We start from the raw sequence: 10,316 nt of genomic DNA, 5'->3' as shown, positions 1-10,316 counted from the left end.
GCTCCTCCGCCGTCCCCGACCTCATCTCCGGTCGGATCCGGCCGCGGGAGAGCCGGATCCGCCGCCGCCGGCCCCGGCCGGCGCCGTCCTCGTCTTCCCCGGCGAGCAGCAACGCCGCCTCGGTTCACGCACCGTGAACAGTAAACCCTAGATCCGGAGGTGTTTTTTTCTACTAAGTCCCAAAGATTCCAGATCCAAGTGCTCCTGTTCATAGCCTCATAACTTTGTGTCCGTAGCTCCGATTCATGCATATAGCATATCAAAATGTTCATCTCAGAGAGTACATCATTTCATTCCATCGCATCATTTTCATTTGAGTTCATCTTGATGCCCGAAATGCTGTTGGAAGAGGGCTACTGGAGTTAATCGTCAGATCTGCTACTCCATTTAGACTTTTGTCATTTTTGCCATGATTATTGTGTGCATGATATGCCCTGATGCTCTACATATGTTTTGTTAAGGGGTTTGTCATCTTTCCAGAGGTGCAACCCATGTATTTTTGTGATGTGTCTGGTGACTAATGCAAGCTTGCAAAGTGAGGCACTTGGTAATTCTGTTTTCAGGGACTTAGCATTTCCACTAAGTCCTTGACCTGTTTAGCTCATGTTGTCATATGTTCATGTTGTTTCCGAGTGATTCATGCCTCTTTTGAGGATGATCAGTAAGGATGTTTTATTAATATTGTAGTTCTCTATCCATCCATGTATTTGTTTGCAATTATGGAGCACCCTAGCTTGAGTCAATCGAGCTCTACTTTTGCTATTTTGCGAATCTGGGCAGATTGTCAACTTGTTTGCAATTTTGCCGATGATGTTGTAGTTGATCCATGCATGCTATGCTATTGTTCTTGCCATGTCTAGTTTGAATTTGTGTGTTCTTGATAGATGTGTGCTTAGCTTATCATGGCTTGCACCGTAGTGAGTGCATCGAGCTCGTAAACATGCCTACTTGAGTTTTATTTCAGCATGTGCCAGTTTTCACTAAGTCTGAAAACTGATTATGTTTTTTGCTATGTTCACGTGCTTGTTAGTATATTTTCTGATCCCTTTTGGCTCAAGGTCACTAAGGGACTTTTGTTAAGCTATTTGAGTAGCTCCATGGCATGTTATTCTTTGTAATGTTCAGGTCCTGTGGGATGTAGTTTTGTTGCTCCGAAGAGTGCTATCTGATCTGAGATTCCAGACAAGTGTTAATTTCACTAAGTCTGAGATCTGTTTACCATATGCATTTTTGCCATGCTTGTTTGAAGCTGTTAATGGATGAATTGGCCGTAGCTCAGTGCTAGACTTTTGTTAAGCATCTTGTATGCATCCCTGCCATGTATTTTGTTGTCATGTTTGGGTGCTGTAGCATGTTCATCTCATTGCATTTAGATGGCTACTTGCTGTAAATCGCAGACCGGTGTCATATTTGAATCGCTTGCCATTTCCAAACCGTAACTCCGATTCCGGCGTTCTTTATATCATTTTCAAGCGATTTCATCTCATCTTTCCAGTGGAACACTTGGATTTCCAAGTTGAGGCCAGGTTCATCCATTCCCTGTCATATCTTGCATATGCATCCCGCATCGCATCCTGCATAGCATATCATCTTTGCATCATGTTGTTTGATCCTTGCACGTGGTTGATTGTGTTCCGTTTGCTTGTTTGTCTTGTTTGGGTAGAGCCGGGAGACGAGTTCGCTAATGAGGAGCCCGTTGAGTTTGCTTTCGAGGATCCAGTCAACTCTGACAGCTTTGCAGGCAAGATGATCATACCCTCGAAATCACTACTATCTTTGCTATGCTAGTTTGCTCGCTCTTTTGCTATGCCAATGATACGATGCCTACCATTTGCTTTCAAGCCTCCCAAATTGCCATGTCAAACCTCTAACCCACCATGTCCTAGCAAACTATTGACTGGCTATGTTACCGCTTTGCTCAGCCCCTCTTATAGCGTGGCTAGTTGCAGGTGAAGATTGGAGACTGTTCCTTGTTGGAACATTTATTTACTTGTTGGGATATCATTATACTGCCATGTTTTCTTAATGCATCTATATACTTGGTAAAGGGTGGAAGGCTCGGCCTCTCGCCTAGTGTTTTGTTCCACTCTTGCCGCCCTAGTTTCCCTCATATCGGTGTTATGTTCCCGGATTTTGCGTTCCTTACGCGGTTGGGTTATAATGGGAACCCCTTGATAGTTCGCCTTGATTAAAGCTTTTCCAGCAATGCCCAACATTGGTTTACCATTTGCCACCTAGCCTTTTTTTCCTTGGGTTTCCGGAGCCCGAGGGTCATCTTATATTAGCCACCCCGGGCCAGTGCTCCTCTGAGTGTTGGTCCAACCGAGCGATGTCCGGGGCTACCAGGGGCAACTCTGGGCTGGCCTACCCGACGTCTGGCTCATCTCAGTGTGCCCTGAGAACGAGATATGTGCAGCTCCTATCGGGATTTGTCGGCACATTCGGGCGGTGTTGCTGGTCTAGTTTTAACCTGTCGAAATGTCTTGAAGAACTGAGATACCGAGTCTGATCGGAACGTCTTGGGAGGAGGTCTATTCCTTCGTTGACCGTGAGAGCTTGACATGGGCTAAGTTGGGACTCCCCTGCAGGGTTTTGAACTTTCGAAAGCCATGCCCGCGGTTATGGGCAGATGGGAATTTGTTAATGTCCGGTTGTAGATAACTTGAACCTTAATTTAATTAAAATGAATCAACCGTGTGTGTTACCATGATGGCCTCTTCTCGGCGGAGTCCGGGAAGTGGACACGGTGTTGGAGTAATGGTTGTGCAGGTTGCTCTCTAGTTTCTCGCTCGCGCTTTGCCTCCTCTTCTCGCTCTCTTTTGCGAATAAGTTAGCCACCATATATGCTAGTCGCTTGCTGCAGCTCCACACATATTTACCTTGCCTTACCTATAAGCTTAAATAGTCTTGATCGCGAGGGTGCGAGATTGCTGAGTCCCTGTGGCTCACAGATTACTATTACACCAGATGCAGGGCCTGATGATTCCGCTCCAGGTGACGCGCTCGAGCTCAAGTGGGAGTTTGACGAGGACTCTCAACGTTACTATGTTTCCTTTCCCGATGATCAGTAGTGGTGCCCAGTTGGGGGTGATTGGGACCGTGTCGCATGTTGGGTTTATCTTCTATTTTGGCGTCGTAGTCGGGCCATGAGTGTTTGGATGATGTAATGTTATTTAAGTACCTTGTTTGACGTGGCGAGTGTAAGCCAACTATGTTATCCCTTTTATTATTCATATTACATGGGATGTTGTGAAGATTGCCTTACTTGCGACATATGCCTTCAATGCGATTATGCCTCTAAGTCGTGCCTCGACACGTGGGAGTTATAGTCACATCGAGGGTGTTACAGGTTTGCACAGATCCAGATCCAGCGCGCGGACTTAGAGGTTTGTCGGGGGTGGTGTTCGCCGGAGTTCTCGCAGAAGACGTGGACGGCGGCCGGCGTCGGAGATCGTCGGAGAAGGCCGGAGAGGTGGATCCGCGGTCGGCGGCGAGGTGGCGGAGGACGGCGCGGTGGCTCGCGCGCCACGGTGGCGGAGCTCGGCTCCGGCCGGCGAGGTGGCGGACGCCGGCGGGCGGCGGGGCACGGCGCTAGGCGGCGGAGGCAGGCGGCGCGAGGCGCGGGTGCGGGCGGCAGGAGGCGGAGGAAGGAGTGGGCCGCGGGGACGGCGCATGGACACATCACAGCCCCTGGTAGGCTGCGGGCGGCGGCGCGAGATATGTCTGGCCGGACTGGACGTGTCCGGCGGCGCGGGGTGGAAGAGGGCTAGGGTTTGATCTAAGATTTCGGAGGGGAAGGTGTTTTTATAGGTTGAGGGAGCTAGGAGAGTCCAAAGGAGGTGCGGATTTCGGCCACGCGATCGTGATCGAACGGCTGAGAGGATGGAGGGGGCTTGGATGAGTTTTGGGCCACTTCGGAGGGGTGTTGGGCTGCAACACACACGAGGCCTTTATGGTTCCTCGGTTAACCGTTGGAGTATCAAACGGACTCCAAATGGCACGAAACTTGACAGGCAGTCTACCGGTGGTGTACCAAGGCCGCTTGACAAATCTTGGTCCATTCCGAGAATGTTTAACACTCGCTCACGGAAAGAGGCAAAAGGGGGTGCTGGAGGACATAGGAGTGCCGGATCGCAAAACGGACAACGGGGAAAATGCTCGGATGCATGAGACGAACACGTATGCAAATGCGATGCACATGATGACATGATACGAAAATGCATGACATGGACAAAATGCAAAACAAAGACAAAACCCAACCACGAAAGGAAACTCATATCGCATCTCCGGAAAAAGGCAAGAGTTGGAGTACAAATATGGAAAGTTGTATCCGGGGCGTTACATAAATCCACCAAAGCAGGAGTAGGGTTTTACGCCTCACAGCGGCTCGAACCTGGGTAAATTGCTTGTGTGCTCTCTGTCGTGCTGTCGTGTGCTGGTCTGCTCTTTGTGCAACGCGATGTCCCCCCGCCGAACCAGCAAGGGGCCTCTTGGTCCCATAGGTGGTCGTGGATATCCCACGATATCTTTGGCGCGCCAAGTAGGGGGCTTTCCTGCGCGAACCTGAAAGCATGCGCAGCGCGTTAACTTCCTCATCATCTTCATCTTCAACGGCGCCTTCGATCGTGGCGCCTGCGAAGACGCAGAAGGGAAGCGGGGGACACTCCCGCGCCATTTTATCACTCTCTAAGCCTCGTCGTGATAACGACTATGATTTTTTTTGCTGTTGATGGCGATACACCTGTCGCGGCGGCCCGTACGGCGTACCCACCATTCGGGCACCGTTCGGAGAAGGGGCGCAAGACGTGCGAGCGTGGGCTCCCTCCTCGTCATTTTCCTTCATCGGGAGTAGAACTGCTTCAGCCTTGGCGTCGTCAATGTTGACGATTACCGCGCAATGCTCGGTCCAGTATTTCCCCTACTAGGGTAATCCTGGGCGAAGCGCTGGTATGAGTCCATCGGTAGATACCCCGGCAAGCATATTTCAGCAAGGCTGCCTGCGTTGGTGTGGTCCATGCAATGGCATCCGCTGGACTGACTTAAAAGGAAAGGGGAGAAAGGGGAAGAGGACCAGAGAAGCCCGGCACTATGCTCCGACGCTCGCCAGCCACAAGGAATACGTGTCAGTCCCTGCCGGGAACGAAGAGATCACCTGATTAGCTTATGCTCCTCCAAGCACCGTGGGCACGCCTGGGAGCGTGACCCAGTAGAAGAAAAAGGGGGCTCGAAAGAAAAGCTAAGTTTACGTTATCACCTCTTATTGACGCATTTCTAGTCTTTGTCGTCGTTTATCCCTTAAACCCTAGTGAGTGTTCGTATAGTGAAACCCCTCATGCAAAGGAACTTTGGTCAGTCTCTTTGATCACACCATTATCCTGTCTAGAGCCATGCTCGCACGTCGAGAGGTTGCATCGAGAGCTACCTAGGAAAAACCTGTCGAGACGCATCCACGCCAAGATGATTGTTAAGGGTCGGACCCTTACGACAATCGCGACAATATGATATCGGCAGGCATCCAGAGAATACACAGGAATCGATCATACGAACGCAAGCATATAGGGTTCAAGGGGATAAAACACACATTTAAAGATCCAACTGAGAATATCCGTTCTATGCGAACACTAGGGATAGAATAGCTAAACACAAAATATTTATCATGTTCCATTACAGGGCCTAGTGGAAACAATAGTGTCCCAATGCTTGGTCTGGTAGCCAGAAGGAATAGCTTAAATGTGAATGACCCTGTCGGCACGGGGAGCGGCTTTCTTCTCGGCGGTTGCGACGTCAGCACCCGCTGGCGGCTTCTTGAATCCATTGTCAAGATCGAGCTCTGGATAGCGGCAGGCGATATTGCTCAAGACCATGAAGAGGGCATTGCGAGCGAGCTTCCGGGACTCGGTCGCGAAGCACTCGGCCCTCCCCTCTTCATGGACCTTCAGCTTCTCGATCGACTCGTCAAAGAAGATCCCCGGCTTGATGCTCGGGACCCCCTGCTTACTGGCTGAGAAGACTGGACCGTCCATGCCCGTCACCGCAGCCTGGGCGCCAAGGCATTCTGCGATATGAATCAGGCTCTTGATCCAGAGGTTTCTCATGTCGACCTGCTTCTTCAACTTGTCCTCTGCATCCTTCCGAAGACGTTTGGCGGTGTCCAGATCTTTGGACAACAGCTGCTGGAGGGACTCGATGGACTTTGACACACTCTCCAAGGTGTCGATCCCGGCCTTCAGGTCTATGATGGTGCCGTTGGCTGCATCCAGGCTCTGGGTCTTGGAGGAGAGCTGTGACTGCACATCAACCAAGAGGGTCTCCGCCTGTCGTGCTTCTTCCTTGAGCTTCTCCGCCTCTTTGACACTCCTGGCAAGGTCCTCGTTCAGCTTGGCCACCTGACGGTCGAGGTCAGTCTTGGCGGCAGACGCGGCGTCCAGATTTTCAATAAGTTTCTTCAGCTCGGCGGCATGGTCAGTAGTAAGGGTGTCTAGGGCAGCTCCATGCTTATCCTCCAATTCCTTGGTGCGTTGCCGCACCAGAGCCTCCAAGCTTTCGTCCTTGGCCCGGAGGGCGGCTTTGAGCTTATCCTCCTAGAGGGAGATCTCTCGCTCTCTGGCGTCCATACATGCCTTGTGGTTCGCCAAGCGTGCCTCCCAAGCCATGACGTCCTCCCTTGTCATTAGGAGCGTCTCTTGATGCCTCAGGAGCACTTTAAATTGCTTGTCATGCCACTCACGCAGCTCCAAGCACTTGTCCTTCAGCTTCTGGTCCACCTTGCCGGCAGCCTCACGCCGTTCCTTGAGCTCTTGCCACTTCTGACTGTGCCGGGCCTGCATTTCCTTCATGCCCGCTGCCATGGACTTCATGAAGGACAAATCCATCATGATAATAGTCGAGTCATCGGCCTACCCGACTCTTAGGTACACCGGTGCCAGTAGACACTGAAGCTCTTCATTGAGCTCTGCATTCGCCGTTGAGGACGGGCCGGGGGCTCCGATATCAGGCAACGACACACACCATTGCCAGCGTGCTCGAGGGGGTGGGATCTTCATCTCAATGGCCACTTCCCCTACCGGGGTGTCCTTAAAAGGGTGCTCCATCACCGCCAAGGAGCCCTGAACATCCCTAGCAGCGAGATCCTGCCCCTCAGCCGCTGCGAGCTCCACGGCTTCATCTGCAGCAACCCTTCCTATGTCAGCCACCACCTCTAGCAAATCTGGTTCTTCGGCTTGAGGGGCTGCATATGAAAGGGCCAGAGAACAATGAAGAAATGGAAGTCTTGAAGCAAATGAAGAAACCAGTAGGGGCAGTCAGAGCACGAATGAAATGAAGGATTATTAAGTAAGATACCCGGAGAGGTCTGCCGGGCAGGAGTCTCTGTTTCGCCGGCAATAGCTGTTGTCGGGTCGTGAACCTCGTCCTCTGCCAGGGTAGGCTCGGCGGTCTTCTGCGCAGTCTCAGCCGCGGAAGGTTCGGTGATGGTTCCTTTGGCTTGAGCGACAGGGGAAGCACACCCTTCAAGGAGGGGCTCGCCCTGCGTCGTCTCGCCTCCTCCTCCGCTTGGGGGGACGGAGATGTGGTATCCGTCATCTCCAGCGGGCGGGGCCAAGTCTCCGCTCCCAGGCTGAGGGCCCGACTGGGGGCTTGACATGGGGTCTTCTGCATCCATCCCTGCCAAGGCCGAGCTCTCCACGCCCTCCAGCGACCCTAGGCGCCGGAGCCTCTTCCGAGAACGATGGACGAGGGTCTCTGTGTCCTCCTCCACCTCCCTAATCGGCAACAACAAACAAAGACAAGAGGTCAGTTAGCAAAAGCATTCAAGTCTGCCTAAAAGGTATCTAGCATAGAAAGGAAATCTTCCTCACTCTTCCGCGATGAGCATGGAGTTCAAGTTGAACTCCGTGAGAGGGGGAGAATCCCTTCCTCTCTTCAGAGGTGGAAGGGTGGAACCCCCGGCAGCCTCAGTGCCTGCTGTGACATCAGAAGCTCCGGGAAAGACGAGCTTTGCAAGGAGCTCGAGCCGGAGCGGGGGCTGGACTCCGCCTCCGTGGCCGCGGGCCATGTGGCGGAAGAAGCCTTGGCCTGAGCAAGGCGAGGGGATTGGCGACACGCCACATTGGCCTTGGTAGACTTGGTGGAGGTCTTCTTCACCCTCTTGGTGGCTAGCGCAGGGTTGGAGGTCGTCGCTCCTTGGTCGCGGCGCGCCTGCGGGTGCGCTGGTCTGGGTCCGATGCAGGGGCTTGCGGTCCAGCCGCGAGCCACTCATCTTCAGGGGCCGCTGCCGCGTCCTCCTCCCTCTCCTCATCCTCTCCCTCCTGGAGCTCCGTTGCTGCCATAGCTAGGGTATCCAGCCCGACAAAATCACCCCCGGCAGATCCTTCCGCGGCTCACGCTTCGCTCCCGCCCTAGGACGAGCTTCCATTCCCAACTTTCCCTTTGCCCTTCCCGGCCTTCACGGCCTTCTCCATCTCTGCGAGGTGGGCAGCCTTGTCCTCCTCAAACCTCTTCAGAATATACGCCACCTCCGTAGTAGAGGTGCGCTTATACATCACACCCTCAGTCCTGGTGGCCCTCTCCACCAGGGCGCTCGACCACTGGAGCTCTTCATCAAGAGTAGGGAGCTTCCACGAGCCTGAAACCCCTTCAACATTGCAATCCGGCATCCACTTCAGTATCTGGTCCCGGGCAGAGTTGATATTCAGGGGGATGACGGTTGCTGGAAGCTTGAACAACTCAAAGTGGCCAAACAGCTGGTCACACAACCAGCCATGGCCATAAACAGACAAGTTGTTGGCCAGCCCCGGCAACAACCTCATCCTGTCTGCCGCATCTCCATACAGCCACGCAGGCCTGTCCCTTTCCTGCAGCGGTGAGATACGACGGAGAAGAAAATCTGCCCCCACATGCTTGATGGTTAACCCGGCAGCCGCCAGATGGGTGATCCTATTGATTGTCAGGTGCAACCTGTCCTCGGTAAGGCCCTTGGCGCTCCAATCCTTACCGCTCTCGACGCACTCCTACCGCGCTTCGCAAAACTTGGGGGCTTCTTTGTCCTGGACCCAACACCAGTCCCCTCTCCATTCGTCCCACCTCTCGCGCTGGTATCCAGGGAGGTAGTCCTAGATCTTCCTTGCTACGCGCGGCATCCAGCTGATGATTCCAAAGCGGTTAACTCTGCTCTCCACCCGCGGGATGAAGTAATATAATTCCGGAATAGATCCACATTGGGCTTCACTCCGACGAAATTATCACAAAAATGCGTGAAGATGGCCATGGTCGCCATTGCATTTGGCGTGAAATCGAGGAGGTGGAATCCATAGATATTCATGATTGCCTCAAAGAACTCAGAAAAGGGAGGGCACGGACCACGGATGAAGTAAGCAGCAAAGAATAAATAAGAGTCATGGGGATCCACCTCACCCACCATGTAAACTATGGGTGCCCCGTGATCTTTCTCGATGGGCTGCCCCCATAGATACCCGTACTTCATCTGAAGAACGAGGCCGCTCAAGGAGGATGGAACGAAGACGACATCCTCGCTCCGCTTCTTGTTCAGCTCCGCCGACCTCTTGCTCCCCTCGGTGATGACCTCCTTTGCCGCGGTCGACGGCTCCGCGGGTTTCTTCCCCATTCCTGCGATGACGCGGAGGGGGAGGGATTGTTGGGGAACATATTAATTTCAAAAAATTTCCTACGCACACGCAAGATCATGGTGATGCATAGCAATGAGAGGGAAGAGTATCGTCCACGTACCCTCATAGACCGTAAGCGGAAGTGTTATGAGAACGCAGTTGATGTAGTCGAACGTCTTCACAATCCGACCGATCCAAGTACCGAACGCACGGCACCTCCGAGTTCAGCACACGCTCAGCTCGATGACGTCCCATGAACTCCGATCCAGCAGAGCTTCACGAGAGAGTTCCGTCAGCACGACGGTGTGTTGACGGTGATGATGTTGCTACCGACGCAGGGCTTCACCTAAGCACCGCTACGATATGATCGAGGTGGATTATGGTGGAGAGGGGCACAACACATGGCAAAGGGGTTAATGATCAACTTATGTGTCTAGAGGTGCCCCCATCCCCCGTATATAAAGGAGCAAGGGGGGAGGCCGGCCGGCCCACTATGGCACGCCAGGAGGAGGAGTCCTCCTCCTAGTACGAGTAGGACTCCCCTCTTTCCTACTCCTACTAGGAGGGGGAAAGGAAAGGGGGGCGCCGCCCTCCTCTCCTAGTCCAATTCGGACCAGAGGGGGAGGGGCGCGCGGCCTGCCCTAGGCCAGCCCTCTCTCTCCACCAAGGCCCATAAGGCCCATTATTTCTCCG

This window comes from Triticum dicoccoides, chromosome 4A (assembly GCF_002162155.2).
Source record: "Triticum dicoccoides isolate Atlit2015 ecotype Zavitan chromosome 4A, WEW_v2.0, whole genome shotgun sequence".
Classification (NCBI taxonomy): domain Eukaryota; kingdom Viridiplantae; phylum Streptophyta; class Magnoliopsida; order Poales; family Poaceae; genus Triticum; species Triticum dicoccoides.
The sequence above is the reverse complement of the archived record's forward strand: the minus strand, read 5'-3'. Positions refer to the sequence as shown.